The sequence below is a fragment of the Bison bison genome, unplaced genomic scaffold (genome assembly GCF_000754665.1).
Source record: "Bison bison bison isolate TAMUID 2011002044 unplaced genomic scaffold, Bison_UMD1.0 scf7180017864525, whole genome shotgun sequence".
Lineage (NCBI taxonomy): Eukaryota > Metazoa > Chordata > Mammalia > Artiodactyla > Bovidae > Bison > Bison bison.
This window is the reverse complement of record NW_011495076.1, coordinates 3,752,377-3,771,354: the sequence shown is the minus strand read 5'-3', so window position 1 is coordinate 3,771,354 and position 18,978 is coordinate 3,752,377. Positions and strand designations below refer to the sequence as shown.

The following is an 18,978-nucleotide window of genomic DNA, read 5'->3' as shown; positions in this document are numbered from 1 at the left end:
CACAAGAGTAGCTTTGAGGAAGAGGAAATACAGAACTCAGCCGGCCGTGGGGTGCGCGCGTGTGTTTGGGGTTGGGAAGTCCGTGTGGTGCCGCGGGCGCGCGCGAGGGCGGCGAGCGTGTGTATGTGTGTGTGTGTGTGTGTTTGTGTGTGTGTGAGAGAGAGAGAGAGAGAGAGAGAGAAAGACGAGAGAGAGAGAGAGAGAGAGAGAGAGAGAGACCGAAAGACGAGAGGGGCTCTGGAGCCCTGGAGTCCATGCCGCTGAGTGACCCTCTGCCGCCTAGATGCTGTTTGAAATTGACTGATCCGGACAAGGGTTGTTGACGGTGGGACCTGCCTTGACCTAAAGCCAAGGGCTTGGACCCCGGTGGTGTGACCCGGCTCTGCGGGTCTCTGGACAGCCCCGGGGCCTCGCAGGGCATACTCTGTGGTGCCCAGTGCCCCAAAATTGGGCCTGCTAACATCACTGGCCTTAAATGATACGAACTTAGATAGTTATATTTAAGATTTCAGAGAATCTGTGACAAGGGTTTCTCCACCCTTGAGACAGAGGCCGCGGTGCTCCCCACGGTAGCGCTGCCAGTGACTTGGGGGTGAAATTTTGAGTTGTTCTTTTTTTGGTCTATAAAATAAAAATAATTAATGACCGGCATTTATATATCAACTCTTTGAGGATAACTTTGGGAACTAGAGGGGCCTAACACCACTCAGGCTCGCTTTCAGATCCAAAAGGTGTCAGTGGCCATTACCATCAGCCTCCTTTGATCATGGTTTTCCATAGTATCTCACCTCCATACCTACTGCCCAAGGTTGTTTCAAAGTGTATTGTTCCCCAGTTTGTGAGTTGGAAGGTCAGATCCCCTGCTGTCATGTGGGGGACATTTTTTTTTTCTTGTAGCTGACCTCTGCCCCTGCTCTTTACTGCGGTAGATTTCCTGTCTCTTAAGGGCTGTGGTTAAATGTGCATATATATTGCTTTCTTACTATGGCTTATGACTTGATTTTGATTGTTTTTAATTAGATGGACTGGATGTCCTCTCAGAAAATCTGAGGGAATAACCTTGAGTGTTCAGACTCTGCAGGAGGGAAGGGAACTGTGAAGAAGCTGGATAGGTGTCAGGGAGGGGCAGGCTGCGAGGCTGGCCCACACCTGAGATGGTGGAATTCGGGAGCAGACACATCTACCCCTTCTTCTTTCTGTCTCATCTCTCTGCCCTTCTTGACTGCAGCAACTCTGATTGCCTCACATTCTCCTTTTTCACCAAGTTCTGTCCCCAGGGTCTTTGCACATATTATTCCTTTGTCACAAGGAGCTTTCCCCCATGTGTCCAGATGGCTCACTCCAATGCTTCCTTCAGGTCAGTTGTCAGTTTATAGGAGGGCTTCCCTGATGACTGTAGAATAGCAACCAGCCACTCCCTGGTCCTTTTCAGTCTCTCAGTTTTCCCTCTAAACATTTATTACCCTCTGGTATTATATATTCATTTCTTTGTCTGCTTATTGTCTATCTTGACCATTAAAATGGAAGTTCCACAAGGGCAGAAACCTTGTCTTATTTACAGGGCCAGAACCTAGACTGATTCCTACCTAGTAGGTGCTCAATAGATACTTGTTGACTGACTAAGATGGGCCTTCATGGGAGAGGCTCACCAGGGAAATATGTCGAGAAAATACTACAGCATCAGGGACAAGTAAGAAAAGACTTTTGCCTTTTCTCCTCTGTCGTCTCCCCATGCTCAGCTGCACCTCTTGCAGATCCCTTTCTGCCTTGAGTAAACTCCTCCCTGTAGAATTTCAGCCTGAAGAAAGGAACTGAGAAATGATTCCTTGGGAGAGTGAACAACCAGTACAGTTTATTAATAACACATAACCGCTTTAGATCTGGTATCTGTTTCATCACTCTCCTTGGAGAATGTCTTTTTAAAGTGTGTGTTACTTTAGCCAAAGGAAGACTCCCCTGGGAAGAAAGGTATTACTGTGAGTAGAGTGAAGTCAGAGACGGCCACTGTATGCCACTCCACTCCCCCAGTAGATGGGAGTGAAGGAGAGGAGGAGAGGGAATAAAGGAGGAAGGAGAGGAAGATAGAATGGAGCTGGGTAGCAGATGCTGGGGAGAAGAGAGATGAGAAAAGCCCAAGAGAAGAAAAGTGAAAGAGAGGAAATGGGACGAGGGGCTTCTACAGTGCTGTTAACAAATCATACATATTTATTAAATTGAGATAAGACAACAATTGAGTGTTTTAAAGTAATAAATAACCCCCCTTTGGGTTTTGGGTGTGAATGGGTGGGGATAAAGGTGAAGGAAGGGCATGCTTTGAAGCCCTTGCAGAGAGGATGTGGCTGGGGGTGTGCCAAGGGGCTCCAAACACACACTTTGCTGACATTATCGTTTTTCTGAACACTGTAGGTTTATAGGTAATCATTCCTATGGAGGACATATCCTGTCTGGATCTAAGACAATGGGTAAACTTAAGGTTTGTAACTGAAGCCTGCAACCACTTTTTAATGCCTGAAACCATCCAAGTGCATCATTTGATTTTTAAGACATCACAAAGCCTCTCTACATCACCAAGCCTCAAGTGTTTCCTGCTAATTACTCAACTCCATTTCTGCTTCTTCTAGTTAACTAGTGTTTTTAAAGCTTAGGGTTGCAACAAGGAATGGATCATAACATCAATTTCTTAGGTCCAGACCAGCAGTTGAAAACACGAAATAGAAGAGAGTACAATGGAAAATAGAGTGTTTTACAAAACAGATACCAAATCTAAATGCCAAATATATTACTTAATATGAGTCGTGTTGAAAAAAGTCTGTTTTAATAATGCTAGGCATATACAATTGGAGAAGGAAATGGCAACCCACTCCAGTGTTCTTGCCTGGAGAATCCCAGGGACAGGGGAGCCCGGTGGGCTGCCGTCTATGGAGTTGCACAGAGTCAGACACGACTGAAGTGACTTAGCAGCAGCAGGCATATACACTTTAAATCATTTGCCAAGGATAGTGATCAAAGTGTTCACGGGGTCATACTTTAAGAAACACTTAGCACCCTCCCTCATTACAAAATGCTATTAGTTTAATCTCCTGCAAGAGATGCTGTTTCCCAGTGTTGAATCAGATGCAATAAAAGCATCAGCCATTGACTCAACCTTTAAAATACTACTGTTTATAGAACTCAGTGGTCTGTTAGGCCCCAAGAATGCCATTTTGACAAACCTGGAGATCCAGGTGTATGGTTTTCACTTTAGTGATATAAGGGCAGTAGATTGTATGTAATAACTTAGCATAAAATGAGTGAAAAATACTCTTTTCTGGCTAAGTTTTAGTTTAGAGCTTATGAGGTCTTTAAGCTTTTGAGGTCTTTGGAACTTACTCCACTGAACTTTTTCTTTCATATTCTACACCTCACAGTTCTCAAAGGCATGATTTTAATTACTTTCAGAGGTTTGCAAAGACAGAAGTAATCTTGTCTGGTGGCTGCCACACTGCTGTGATACACAATTAGATTAAGCTTCTTAGCTGACCAGGGCTTGGAACTGGCCAACCAAAAAAACAAAAAGGCTGAGAACTTCAGTACCATTCAAAACATCAGGATTTTGAAGACCAGTTACCCAGGGAAGAGAGTGTGGCTCCCATGAAGTGTGTGTGACCTGTGAAAGCCTTTGAATATGCCTGGTGCGGCACTTTTAGATACAGCAAAGCTAGCCTGAAAGCACAGTGTACACACTGCTTGCAGTTTTTGGGTCCCTGGATAATTTAGGTTGTCTGAGTGTCAACAATTGGAACTTATGTTTAATAGCCAGAACTGAACACCTCAGATCACTCTTATGATCCATGATTAATTTAACTTGTGACTTAGCACTATGATTTCTGAACTTTTTTAAGATAAGTGCAGGTCAGTTTGAGCAGAATTTTGTCACCAGCCTAAGGTGGGGTGAACAGCCAAGTATCTGGTAGGAATCTGTGTGGGAGAGGGAATGCTAGATCATCAAACAGTATTAACCACAGCAACAACCTGGCCTACTACTGAGTAGAGAGATTAGTCACATGTATAAATAGAAGGAGATGGTGAGTCTCAGTCAGTGTTCTAGGCCCCCACAAACACTGATTTCTAGAATCTGGGCAAGATTATTACTGGAACCTTGATTTTAGGAGTTGAGGCTACCGTTTTGGCTATTTTAGTTCTAACAGTTAATGCAGGGAACATAACTTTCCTCAGTAGAAAACACTGGCAAGCGTACTACTTGTTGGGCTCCCAGACTGCTGTGGGTTGGGTGGGTTATACTTGCTGGATAAGGAGCAGAGGTTAGAGGGCGGCAGGAGTGAGTAACTCTGACTGAGCGTTGCCCCAGTGGCCTTGGGGTCACAGGATTCATGCTACATCTTCCTCCTTGTGCCGGCAGCTGACATGCTTCCTCCAGGAATGCTGTTTTGGAGACAGTGGGGAAAAACTGGTATAGTGTTCTTATCCATTTTATAGAAGTGGCCTGGAGAAATGAAATGTCACTGTTGTGCTTGGCTAGTAGATCTGAACCGACATCTGCCCTTTCTGACTCTTTATGCTGCTGTTTCTTTCACATGCCCCATGACTCTTATGTTGACTGCTTATTCTTCTTGTTGGTTCTCTTGGACTAGCCTAGTCTGAGGCCAGGACCCCCATGTCAAGCTATGCTGCAGCCCATCCAGGGTACCCTTCACTCCTATATGCTAGTAGAAATGCCCTGGGTTCTGATGGATGTGTCCTGGTTGCCATGGCACCTAGGGATGCGTCTGTCATCACTGAGGCCAAGTTGTTCAGTGCCTAACTTTGTATATCCCATTCCAGAGCTGACCTCTTTAGTCCTGGGAGTCAATGATCCTTCTCTCAGGGAGAGTACGCCCATCACCTAAGCTCATGATATTGAAGCATATAAGCCAGAATGCAATTCATTAATCAAAAATGAGACTGAGGTTTGCCAAGGAGAATAGACACATATTCTTTAACCAACAGTTTTTTTCTCTTTGTGGATGAGTCATGATGAAATCAAAAGCGTGGAACTACTTGGTGTGGTGGTGATGGGGACCAATTTGGAGGAAGGAATACATTTAAAGTATCTTCCAGCTAGTCATACCTTTTTTGCTACTTGGCCTGCTCCATATATTAATACCAACCAAGGGAACCAGAGACTAGAGTCTTTAGCCAGGATGGTTTCTCCATTGGGTGATGCTGAGGCTGCAAATTCTCTTTTTGTTCATGCAGGCTATTGCCAATTCTATGTTGATCCTTTGTGTCAGGCAGTCTCAACCTCGCACTGTTGACCCTTGAGGCTAGATGATCCTTTGTTGTGTCCTGTGACTCTTAGGATGTTTACTAGCTTCTCTGACCTCTACCACCTGATGCCAGGAGCAGCACACCGGTGTGATAACCAAATATGTCTCCAGACATAATCAGTTGCCAGTACCCTTCCCATAGTAAGAACCACTGTTTGGTTTTCTTGCATGAATTAGTCCAACTCTGGGCTATCCAACAGGCTAGACTTTTGACAGCAGTTATAAGTGGCCCAGTTTTCTATTCACTGGTGATTCCTTTGCCCTAAGGTGGCTTTTTCACACGTGGGTGGTCTCACCCTTTATGTTCATTTATTTCCTCTAGTTCTCCAAGTTTCCTCTCTAGCTTCCTCTCCTAAAACTGCAATTGTTTTCCTAACCCAAATTGCTTTCAAGTCAGTTTCATGTGTGTTTCTTCCTGTTACCCTCTGGTTGAAAAAAACTGTAGCTAGTGATTTTATGTCTCTGTTTCCTCACAAGGTCTTGAATTCTGGCCCATGGTTACCGCGTTAGCTATATCCTCCACATAATGGGAATAAAATCAATGAAACAGGAGGATGGTCGCAGAATTTAGCTGGGCTTGTTCATAGGTCTCTGTTACGAGATTAAAGAACTGTCTGTGTGGGGATGAATTGAGAGGGTGAAATGCCTCCTCTGCTGGTAAAATACACCTTGGCTAGTTGGGTAGTGATAGATACTAATGGTCCGTTAGGGTGATCAGGACATTGCTTTAAGATGCTGCTAGATGTGGAGTCCTTTTCCACTCCGTCCATTAGATCCCTGTCCTACTCTTGCCACATTTGTTTTCTTATGTAATTATCTGTCAACCTTTTATTTACCTTCACTGTTGTGCTGCTAGAGCAGGGCAGCGTCTAGTGGCTTAGACGATGTAGATATAGCGATATTGCCGGCTCATGTACTAGCTGTATCTCCCTGAGGCAGCCACCTTCTTACAAGTCACAGCCCTATAGCCAACCTCCACCCTTCCTTCCGCCCTTTGTTTTTTTTTTTTTTTAGTTTGAGATTGCATTTAGAAAGCCAGTGTTTTGTGCTCTGGGGTTCTGTGGCTGAGCAGTCCTGGATGAGCTATATTTTCCAGGCTGCTACACACAATTACCCTTAATTTCGAAGCATAATGCATTTCAAAATAATTTTTTTTCCCCTGTTTTCAGGCTCTTTTATCCAAATGCAGAGCCACAGCTGGCTCTGCCCTTGGCCCCCAGAAGGCATGTGGCTTGGGAGGTGGAGCCAGTGGAGGGACTTTGGTTAGGTTGCGTAGTTTTGGCTGAGTGAAGAGAGAATTCCAATAACACTCAGTAAGACTAGTTTTGCCTTGACTCTTGCCCACTTTCACCACTGCCCCACCCCATCATTTTCAGAGCATTTTTATAGTGGACCATGTACCCTCGTTATTCCAGCCATGCACCATTCTGTAGGAAGTGGCCAAGTATTCAGACATTTAGATTTGGGGGATAGGACTGATCCTTTCATACACTAAAATAGTAAATGTTTGTTGTGTATGTATGTGTGTGTGTGTGTGACAAACACACACACAGACACACACACACACATATCCATGTAGATCTCCTAATATTGAAAGGTCTTTATGAACAAAGAAACTCTTCTATCACCTGCTAAATCCTGTTTTCTCCAGTGCTTATCATTTTTATTTTTAAAGCAAGTCAGTATAAATCACATTAAATCAAAATTTTTATCAAGGAATGTATTTGTTTCCATCATCCTTAAACTTACTTTACTGCCAAGTAGTGACTTCAACTCGTTAGAACTACTTTCTCAATTACTGCCTGTTCTTTGAGGATTTGGAGAAACATTTGCCTGGATTAGGATAAGAGAAGCACAATAAAAGTTTATTTATTTATTGTAGTATATATATTTTAAACGGGCTTCCCTGGTGGCTCAGTGCTAAAGAATCCTCCTGCCAATGCAAGAGATGTGGTTTGATCTCTGGGTGGGGAAGATTCCCTGGAGAAGGAAATGGCAAACTCACTCAAGTATGCTTGCTTGGGAAATCCCATGGACAGAGGAGCCTGGCAGGCTGTTAGAGTCCATGGGGTCGCAAAAGAGTCATATACGACTTGGTGACTCAAACAACAGTGAGAATGTTTTAAATGTGTGCCTTATACTTAAATATGCATATAAGTATTTTTAAGTTGAAATATGATTGGGCTTATAGCATGCTTCATAATACTTCATTCATTCAGTAGCCATTTTGATAGCATTTTATGTCATACAATCAAGACTCTTGCTGGTCCTTATAAGACCCACTTCAGATGAGCAGTTTGGTGAGGGGAGCGGTCACAGAAACAAATTCATTAATAGATAGTCATAATAGAGTATGACAAATGTATGTTTAGTGTGTGTAGATCACAGAGGAAGGAGTTCACAATGAAATGACTTTGAGAATGTTCTGGAAAGCTGAATGTTAAAAGAAAGAACTGGTTAAGTCTGGGGAATACAGCAATCAGCGTGGTGGGGAGAAAGTTTGAGAGATGCCTTGTGTCAACTCTTCTGGGAGCTGGGCATTTGGATTGAGTGGAAAGGAATGCTAAACGATTTTAGGCAAGAAAAAGACTCAGTTGGAATTCAATAAGGAGCATAAGTCCCAGAGCCACATGGAAGATAGATTGGATGGTACAGCAGGCGGGAAGTGCCAAGGAAAGATGGAAGCTGTACGCCACTTCCTTCTAGGCCCACCCGAGGAAACACACAGTCTTGATCAAATGAGTAAATAAAACTTCCTGTATAAATGCAATTCCATTTTCAAGTCTGAGGAGTGGGCCAGTCCTCTTCCTTTAAAGAGACAACTTTCAGAGGGCCAACCTTTCCCCCTCTCCAGGCTGGATTCAAGCCAGAAGGAAAAAATATTGGCATTGATGAAAATAAAAGATTTGGTGACTGAATGGATTTGGAAAAAAGGGAAAAGTCTTTGAGGTTTAAATCTAAATAAATATGTGTTGGTTGAGGGTTCTTTTCTCAGCCTCAGATTTTATACCTTTCAAATGGGCATAAGTCCCTACCTCTTAGAGTTGCTGAGGTAACTAAACATAATAATGATTGTAAAATAAGATACCCCAAAAGTACTGGGTTGGGTTGGATTTGCTGTGATTGTTGATGTTATCATTACTGATGCAGTAGTTTTGATTCAAGTTTTTTATTCAGATATTTTCCTGAAATCATTTAAAGACATACATTTATTATTTTATCCTCTTTAAGTAGCTTGGGGAATTCCTCCTAAAATCTTGACTAGACTGTTAGGTTGATTTACATATTTTTTCTTCAGGAAAACAGGAGAAATAGACTGTAGGTTAGGGAAAATTACCATTGATTGTGAATTAAAAGAACTGACATAATGAATAATGTTAGCAACATGGGGCCCTCAAATAAAAGCTCTTGAAAATGGATCTCTATCTCCCATTCTTTGACAACTAACCTGGAATTTTACTGTTTTATTATTATTTTACTTTGGGCAGAGAGAATGGAGGTTGCTAATTGGGGGTGTTTCCCTTTCCTTGAATTCAGCCTTCCTGAGGCTATTCTTATTTGGTGTGGATGGGAGCCCCGTGAGAAACCCACAGTTTGTGGAGCAATAGTGGAGAAGTATTTGGCAGGAATTTCATTCAGTTGAACTGGGTTTCATATGATTATGCTGCATGTTAAGGACTTAGCTCAGTGGTTCCAATAATGCTTTGTAACTGTCCCTTTCTAAGTCGTTTGGAACTTCTCATGAGTAGGGGATGGTTGAAATGTTCACTGGCAGGTGAATGGTAAGAAAGTATTCATTTTTCTTCTTTAATTTGAGCCTATAAATCAGATTAGAAAATATTCTGGATATAAGCAATAGGAAAATAAAACTAGGATGTCTACAATCCTGAGTGTACAGCCACAGTATAGCTCTGTCATCCCAGCGTGAGTAATTGTACCAAGTTTCTCTTTCACAAGTGCCCCAGGTTGGACAGTTCATTTTATGGCCACCTAAGTAGAAGCCACCTGTTTCCATTTCTACTCATTTTCCCTGGCCATTTCCAGTTTATTTGGATGCCTTTTCTACTTCATGCTCCTTCAGGATGGCAACAACTAGCTGAAAGGCTCACCAGCTCATTAAGCAGTAGCTCATGTAGCTGCCACTTGGTACTGGCTTTTATGAAGTGGGTTGAAAAAACAAAAAGCCTCAACATAGACACTAAACTGCCATGAAGTATGGGTGTAGGAGAGAAATGTACCAAGTGAAAACTACTTCTCCAAGTCTGTGCTTTGAAAAGTATAGTCCCCACACCCCTTTTACTATAGTCATGAAAAATCTCTTATCTAATCACTATAATCAAATCTTGTCTGGTACCTGACAAATTATACACTCTCTTTAGTGTACAACAAAATCCCCAGTCACGTTCTCTTCTCCCAGGTAGGGTGATAAGTATGGATTTTTCATTGCTAGATTGTCAGTTGTGTGGTAAGGCCTCTTTACTATCTATCAGGATTAGTATGTGGCTTTTAAATAGGATCCAATGTTAAAATAAATGTTAAAGACCCATACAAAGATTTATATAGTGAAATATAAATTTATGATACGTCACTGGAGAATTACATCCACAGCAAAATATAGATCAGATCAACAGTGATTCAAACATATTCATTCACCTTGGACCCGTTTTATAGATAATACATGTCAGGGAGACTGGCTGCAGAACAATGCAAGGCCCAGAGAAACAGTATAATAGCAGTTTCAATGTTGAATTTCACTCTTCTTTCAAAATCCAGGATTTTTCTGTAGCACATCAAATGCGGTAATGCTCTCTTGCTGCCGTGTCTCTGTTGATTTGTCTAAGTCATTTTTGCCTCACTTGAACCCGTTGCATTGGAATATTATGTCTACTTGGTGAAGGATGGGGAACAATGCTGTGAGAACTTTGCTTCAGGAACATGTGAAAGAGTACAGTCAGGGCTGCAAGCCCTTCATTACCTGAGCCAGGGCCAACTGCTGGCAAGATGGCAGAGAGGAGAGGGCGGTAATGGTGGGTTCATTTATATCCTCGTGAAGCCTCATTCTACTGTAGTAGAAATTGTGTTGTGATTATTGCCAGCTTATTTAGGGCCATTTGAAATCATTCAAATATGCTGATAACAATTCCAGCATTTGAAAATGCCTTGAAACAGTCTGAGAATCGGCACCTGGAGCCGAGAATTATCATGACTCATGAAGGTGTACAAAAATATAGGAAGTAAGTCATTGTGAAAACCCCGAGGTCTGTTTTTATTTCAGCATATATTTTTTAGACAATGAACAGGCTTTAGGGTAATTTTTTACAGCCAAATCAAAGCAAGGCCCAGAGAAATGGCATAATAGCATTTAATGTTGAACTCCACTTTTCTTTCAAATTCCAGGAATCGCATTAGGAAGAGTTGGGCTCATCCTTTTGAAATGGTAAATGCAAAGGAAGGTATCTTGTAACATAGGTAGGGGGAGGGAAACCACCAGAGGACTTGATTCTTCCTGGTGCTAGAGAGACCCTGGAACCTTTAACCTTTAGGAGAGAGATCAGAGTATGTTTAAATTCTTGGTGGCTACTGTGGGATCTGCATCAGCTGCCAGTGTTTGCTTTTGAAATACTCTTTAATTCCTTTGTTCATCCACAAATATTTATTGAGCACCAGCTATGTACCATGGGTATGCTAGATGATACATAAACAATGGTGGGTCTCCTTCCTAGGGAAAAAAAAAATAGCCCTGTAGCTGATGTCATGGACTTCTTAGACCTCAGTGGAGGAAGTGTACATTAATTACAGAATCACACAAAAAAATGTGGCATTCAAGCTGTGCCGAGGGCTATGGAGGAAAAGGTCTGATACTGGGGATTAATACAGCCAGAGCTGGGAAGGGAAAGAACAGATTTTCCTGGGGAAAGAAGAGTCCCTGCCTATGGCTAGTGTGTGTGAAGGTCATTTGAAGGGCAGACTTGGATGTTGAAGGAACTGAAGCTAGAACACAGGGCAGGGAACTCTCCAGGCCTGGATTAGACTGGAAAAGAGGGCTCATTGGGACCATGGGTCTGGGCCTTTCTCAAAAGAGCAATGAGCAATCGCTGAAGTGTTTTACCCAGGGGAGTGATGTGATCACATTTATGTTTTGCAATGATCTTTCTGACTTCAGTGTGTTAACTTTTACATCATTTAAAACTGGTCACAATGTGACCTCACTATTACTACTTTTAGAATCTTCACAATTTCTAAAATAATCAATTGAGCCACTAGTGTCTCCTTCAGATTTTAAAGAGCAGTTTAACTGAGTGATTTAGCATGGATATCTCAACCACTTAAGAAGGATAAAGTCCCTAGTTCTGTGGTTCACAGACTTCAAAATGCCTAAGAATCACCGGGGACCCAGAAACTGCGTTTTAACAAGTCCCTCAGGTTGATTCTGATGCAAGTGGCCCTCTCTCCACTTTAAGAAGCCTCATCCTAGAAAGTGCTAGAGAGTGAAAAAAGAATTATAAACCTCAAGGTAAAACATTATCAGGCAGCCAGTCCAGGATAGAACCTCTTTATTGCCTGGATTTTAGCGTGGGCCTGTTCTCCCCATACTGGTGGGATTTTCTTACAGGGCACCTGAAATGGATTCTAAATCCTTTGGGTTTCTTCTCATTTATTTCCTAATCCTTTCATATGCAGCTGTTTTCTCAGATCTATGGCTTACTACTTCTGTGTCTCTGATATTTTACTTTTCATTTTGTTGCCATTTAATAAGAATCTTCTTGTGTGCATACTAGGTCACTTCAGCAGTGTAGGACTCTTTGTGACCCTCTGGACCATAGCCCACCAGGCTCCTCTGTCCATGGGATATTCCAGACAAGAATATGGGATTGGGTTGCCCGTGCCCTCCTCCAGAGGATCTTCCCGACCCAGGGATCGAACCTGCTTCTCTTACATCTGCATTGGCACGCGTGTTCTTTACCACTTGCACCACCAGGGAAGCCTGGGAATCTTCTTAGATAAGGCCCAAATGAAGCTATGAGGTGGGGAGGTGGTGGGAAGCCTGCCCCGATGAGGAGGTGGTGAGAAGCCCTTCCATGGGTTTTGCTCAGTTTGCCATCTGGAGCAGGAGACTGGCACATTGTGCAGGGGAGAGACCAGTCAGCCCATAGTTGCCACAATGTCGAATTTTTTCCAGGGACGTAAGGGCCCCACTCCAGGACTCTTGCCTGGAAAATCCCATGGATGGAGGAGCCTGGAAGGCTGTAGTCCATGGGGTCGCTGAGGGTCGGATAGGACTGAGCGACTTCCCTTTCACTTTTCACTTTCATGCATTGGAGAAGGAAATGGCAACCCACTCCAGTGTTCTTGCCTGGAGAATCCCAGGGACGGGGGAGCCTGGTGGGCTGCCATCTATAGGGTCGCACAGAGTCGTACACGACTGAAGTGACTTAGCAGTAGCAGTAGCAAAGGGCCAGGGATACCAGGGGGACTACTTTCGGGAAGGGCGTCTCCTTTCGCTACCCTGTTCTGGTGCCGTCTTAAAATTCTGCTTGGAAACCAATCAAGAGGAAGAGAGTGGGCTCACAGCGGTTCCCCAGGGAAGTATAAGAGCCCAGAATTCCTTCTCAGGTGAAATCAGGTAGAAATGAATATTAAGGGCGAATTTACAGCAGAAAAGAAGTGACGGAAAAGGCATCAGGTGGCGAGAAGAGAGAGTGAAGTACCCCGAAGCCACATGTCCCTGTGGTCAACACGACCCAGCTCAGTGGTCACCTCCTCTGGGAGCCCTCCGTGATTTCCCCATGTGCCCTCCTGGCATGCACTAGTGCTTCTCTGTGCTGTCTCTTCACACTACGCTTCCGGTCTTTGTTCCTGGGTCGACTGTGGGTATTCCCAGTGCTGATCCCGCAGCAGGTGCTCAGTGAGCATCTGCAGGAAGAAGCGCTATGATGCATGCACGTGAGCCCAGCGTCCTTTTGGAAGACCTTTTAAAATGGCTTCTTTATCGCTGAGTTAGGGCCCCAGGGACAAGTGGTTCGGGGATGCCTGGCACGTAATTCTGATCGCTCTCAGTTTTGCTGAAGACTGGTCCCGCCTGAGGTCACTGTGATGGAGGCACGGGCCAGACAGATGTCAGATGTGGGAGGCGAGCGGCTGCTGGCTTTGCAGTGCCCTAATCCTGTGGTGGCAGTGGTTACTGCTTTTCTGTCATTCCACTGGACCCAGACGTGTGTAATGAATGTTCCAGAGGAGAACACCAACATTGTCAGCGCTTTACTGCCTGCAGAAGTATTTATACTTCATGTGTCTGCTTGTAATTCTCTCCTCGTCACCAGAAAGCCTATGGGGCGGAGATATCAGGAGAACATAAGTTGGAAGAATGTAGAAAACATTTCTTGGCTTCCACCCTGAAACTTCTACCCCCTCTGTGTCTTCATCCACGGTTCAGCCCGTGTTGAATCTGGACAATCTGTTTCTCTCTTCCTTCCTCCCGGTGCCTGTGGGCGACCAAGCATTCATGACACATGCTGGGGGCTGGGATCCTTACCACATCTGTGGTTACCTACATTTCATTTATTACGTTCTGAGAGTATCATGGCCTTGATAATTTATGTTTCTCAGCTAAAATCGCACATTATTTTTCTAGCAGCTATCAAGGGTTTTAGCTAGCAATTGAAACTTGATAGGTGTCGTGGCTCTTCATTGCTGGAACGATTTATCCTGGTGTTCAAGTGCTGAGCTGAGCCCATTTCTTTTAAGCCAGATAGCACACACACAGTAAACCCCAAACTTAAGTGTTCTGAGTTCACTCTGGAGGTGGATGAGTTTGGGCCTTTGGAGCCACATTCTCCGACCTTCCCCAGCCCTTTTCAACTTCAATTAGATAACCAAACAACTCCTTGCTTCCCCACTGTGGGGATCATGCCAATTGCTGAGTATGTCTACTTGGATTATGAATTCTAGGGCCGAGGAAATAACCAAAGCTTGGAGTCAGGGACCTGCTGCAAGATGGATCTCAGCTGAAACTCCACTGATCACCTGAATTGGACCACTGGGGACATTTTGGGTCTCTTGGAATTAGTGTCACTTCGGAGTCAGTGACCAGTAATCCCCCAAAGGTTTGATTATTTCCCTTTCCCCATTGCACAGTCTCCCTGAAGAGGCTGTTAGTCCCTCTGGGGGAAGGCTAGGAGAAAGATTAACAGTATATGCTTTTAGCAATGTACCAGGGCCCTTCCTCAAGGGGACCCACCCTCATCTTTATTTAAGGGATTTTTGGGTCTACAAACTGGTTCAAGTTGGGGAATTAATAGAAGGGCCGTGACTCTGTTTTTAATGGTTCAGGTTGGACTTGCATTCACTTGACCTAGAGCTTTTCTGCTTCAATGGCTCCAGTAAGAATTTAGTAGGCTGGCTGTTTCACCTTTAGAAATATCATAATTGACTCGCCAATACCATGTGCATACTGTCGATTCAGTTGTGTCCGACTCTTTGTGATGCTATGGGCTATAGCCCGCCAGGCTCCTCTGTCCATGGCAGGAATACTGGAGTGGGTTGCCATGTCCTCCTCCAGGGGATCTTCCTGACCCAGGGATTAAACCCCACATCTCTTATGTTTCCTGCATTGTAGGTGAATTCTTTATCCATTGAGCCACACCCCATAGGTCTGTGCAAAGCTAACTATTCTGACTGCTGCTTTGATTCTGCTGTCTATATGGGAATCACGCAACACTAGAAGGTCCTTAAATAGAGCCCTTGACTGGCTTCAGGCCTGACGCCCTCGCTCTCTTACACACTTTGCTGAGCTGCTTTGGGGGAGTGACAGAGGCAGGATCGCCACGGCTACACAGATGGAGTCTGAAATTACTCATCCCCTACTTGCTGTGGGCAAATTCATTAAGCTCTCATAGCTTCCATATCCTCTTGTATAAATGGAAATGGTGTCCATGTAATGTCATGAGAAAATGAAACATGTCACCAAGGAACAGAGTTCCTTGGCTCCAGCCAGCATGCAATAGATGTGAAAGGATACATACTTTTTGAGCCTCTCTTCAAAAATTGTGTGTTCAAGGCCAATGGTTGGTTAGAGGGGATGGAATTAGGAGTCACAAGATGCACCATTCCTGTATCTTTCCACCCCCTTCTGGTTGGCTGACTCTGAAACACGTGCTTGATTTTAACTTTTGTAGGGAGAAAAGGCCATTTCATTAGAATTGGTTATGTCCGCAAAAGCATTTCATGAAGTTTGTTCTTTGAATTAAGAATAGTGTTCTTAACATTAAGAATGCTCTTTGCATTGAGACTTAAAGTTCATTGTGTTTTCCACTACCAGATTTGCATGGGTCTTCTTTTAGAAGACCCTTTAGAGAAAATAAGGTCCCTAGGACAGGGGACCTTCTCAGTACTTGCCCAATGCTGTCGGGAGTCCTGTTTGTAGACCCCATTTGTAAACTTCATTCACTGACTCATTCTCTTTTAAAAAATATTCATTTTTATTTATCAGTGGCTGCACAGGGTTTTTGTTGCCGCACTTGGGTTTTCTCTAGCTGCGGTGCATGGGCTTCTCATTGTGGTGATTTTTCTTGTGGTGCCAGGCTGTAGGTGTGAGTGTACACTGTCAGTGTGTAGTGGTTGTGGCCTGTGGGCTTAGTAGTGTGGCACACGGGCTCTAGAGAACAGGCTCAGGAGTTGTGGTGTGCTGGCTTAGTTGCCTGTGAGACATGTGGGATTTTCTTGGACCAGGGATTGAACCCACGTCCCCAGCATTGGCAGGAGGGTTCTTTACCACTGAGCCACCAGGGCAGCTCCCCTGAATCATTCTTTAAACACTCGACGCCGGGGAAGTGGTGATACACAGAATGTGACTTGCCTCCCTCCAGTGGGGGAAGAGGCAGTGATGGACACACCAGTAACTCAGTGTCGCTGGTCCTCTCAGGCAGGCGCCAACCGCTGTTTCTATTGGTCAATGTCCTGCTTCAAGGAAAATGTTGTGCCTCATGAGGTCTGTGGGCTCTGGTGGTCCAGGCATGAATTCAGGTTCAAGAGGCCAGAGTCTTGGTCCTGAGGTTGTAACTCACTGTTATCTGTGCCCTCCTTGATGGCTCCAGTTTTCTTAGCTCTGTAATATGCAGGAAGGGGGCTGGATGTAATTGATGGATCCCAATCAAAGACCCGTGAATCAGTCAGCTGCTTTAGAATCATCTCAGCAGTTACAAAAACTTGGAATCTGGGTCCTCAACACAAGACATTTGGATTCTGGGGGGGTTCTGAAATCTGTATTTAAACAAAGAGTTCCTGCCCTAGTTAATGGTGATGTGGAGCCCCCTTGGGGAATCCCTGGATGACTTCTGATGCCTCTTCTTCGCTATCTCTCCATTCCTCATCCTTTACAACCTTTTGCCCTCTTAAATGCCTCCTTCAGAAAGCCTTCTGGCCTCTGACTGATTGGCCCACCATAGAGAACTAATTCATGCCTTGTGCAAAAAAAGAATGATAAAACTCATCAATTTGCACTTATTTACTTTTCTGTCTCCCTACTGGCCTGGAGGCTCCTGAATATAATGAAGGTTCCATATTTATCTTCGCATCCTCTGTGCCCTGCCCATTGTCTGGCAGGTAGAATGTGCCCAAAGGGGCATTTTTCAAGACAGCAAGGTAAGAGGGTAGTGAAACTGAAGATTAGCCCTTCTCTCAGCCTTTAGCACTTCTGGAAAAGATTTAAGAAATGTTTCAAATAAATCACTCCAACATATTTGCCATTGCCCATTGAGCTGATGCCTCCCTTTCAAATATCTGACTGTTCTAGAGGTATAACTGGATTCCATCCTATAGCCTTGAGACCACCCCCCGCCCCCCACCCCAGGACGGATGTGGGATCACCGAGAGAAGTGAGGTAGGGAGAAGACAAGTTGGAAATTAACTGATGGTTTAAATTCAGGTGTTTTGCCAATATAAGCCCTTTCAGTCTATGACTTGACGTTCCCTCCCTATGCCTCCTCCCTTCCCCAATTGAAAAAGACAGCCGACAATATGCGTGCCCAAACCCTCCTCTGGATGGAATAGAGTCACACTGAGAAAAGGAAAGTTGATTTCCTGGTTGCCCTCCTACTCACAGAGTTCTGGGTGGCGCCATCCCACACTATTTGCATCACTGAGCTACACATACTGCCAAGACTGCATCTTAAATTTAAACACATTCGCAGGAGGATAAAGAAAGCCCCAGGGAAAAAGGTGACACTTGGCCATAGAGGTATGTAAGCACTGTATGTTGTATGTTTTCCTTCTGCTTTGGTGTTAAGGACAGAACATGAATTAAAAAGTCAAAAGCTCATCTTCTGAGGAGCAATTAATTTGTGTATTGCTGTACTTTCATCTGTTGAGTCTTTGAATTTTTGAAAACATAAAGACTGAAAAATATTTCCTAGGGATCTCTCCTATGTGCCTTCTCACTGGATTGTTTTGCTTTTTAGGCTACACGTTGACTTAAAAAAGAACCAGCGTTAAAGAAAGAAATGTCACAGTAAGGTTCTGGTTCCTGATTGTCGTCCCCGTGACACAGATGTGACAGGACTCTAAGCATATACTCTGTTGTTCACTGGTTCTGCCCCATCCCCGTTCAGAGTCGAATGTTCCATTTAATCAAGGCAGTTAGGAAGCAATATAACTGGATTCATTAGCCTGAGTTCTGAATGCTCCTCTGAAGAGTTATTTTTGTATTCATACAATTTTAATATTTGGGGACAGGCTGTACCACTTTCCAGGTGCCAAAAGTGATCACTCAGTTTTTTTATTAAGTACTATTTTAGCTTCAAAATATTTTATTTTTTTATGGACTGCTGTGTGCCTTTGACCCAGTTCTCTTTTTCTTGGGATGTGTGTCCTGAGAGGATGAAGTTTATGATATTAGTAATACTTGGAAGTTTGATTCCTTTCAAGTGGAATCACTGTCCCCATCCTCCTCCAAAACATACATACACACACAGACACACACCATCCCCTTCCCAAACACGCATCCTTTATGTTGCTAAAATGCCTTTCGAGTATATATGGGAAAAACTGATTTTTCTCCTCCTTTTTGCATGGGAGAGGCCTTGGTCTTGTGAGAGAGAGCTGGAATAACCAAGGTCTCTCTGAATTGGCAGACCTGGGCACTGTTGTCTTTATTGTCCTTTTTAAGCAGGACTTTTGTGTTCCTGGTAGATGTGCCATGGAGGAGGACCATGGCCTTGCAAGAATGAGAGCGTGCCATTCACAGAAAAAGGGAAGCTGTCAGCAGCTGTCTCCTCTAACTATAATTTGCCAGAGCCTGGAAATGAATAGGTGACAGCTATTAAAAGAGCTTTAGAATGATTGCAGTTAAAAGTAAAGATATTACAGCAAAGATATTATAGACTGCCACTTAGACTTGTTTCTGCTCATGAAAGGGCTGAAATTTGGAGTCCATTAAATGTTTACAAAATAGTATCCTTGGTCTTTCTCTTAAGGACCAGTCTACAGTACTGTTTATGTCTTTCTCCATCTCCTCGTGGCTTTTCTTTTGCTGACATTTGAAGGAGGGTGACATTACACTGGAGTGAGCTGTGACACATTTTCAACAATGGTTGCTGCTAACCTGGGGTGAGGTGACTGGGGGTTATTTCATCTTAATGTTAAGAGCTGTTCATCATGCGCTTTTCCTGAGGGTGGG

General features: G+C 43.9%; 1 protein-coding gene across 2 annotated transcripts in view; it reads left to right on the top strand.

Annotated features, from left to right (window-relative positions):
• Nucleotides 1–18,978, top strand: part of ELMO1 (engulfment and cell motility 1) — a 584,819-nt gene that overhangs the window by 1,469 nt on the left and 564,372 nt on the right. The window lies entirely within an intron of this gene.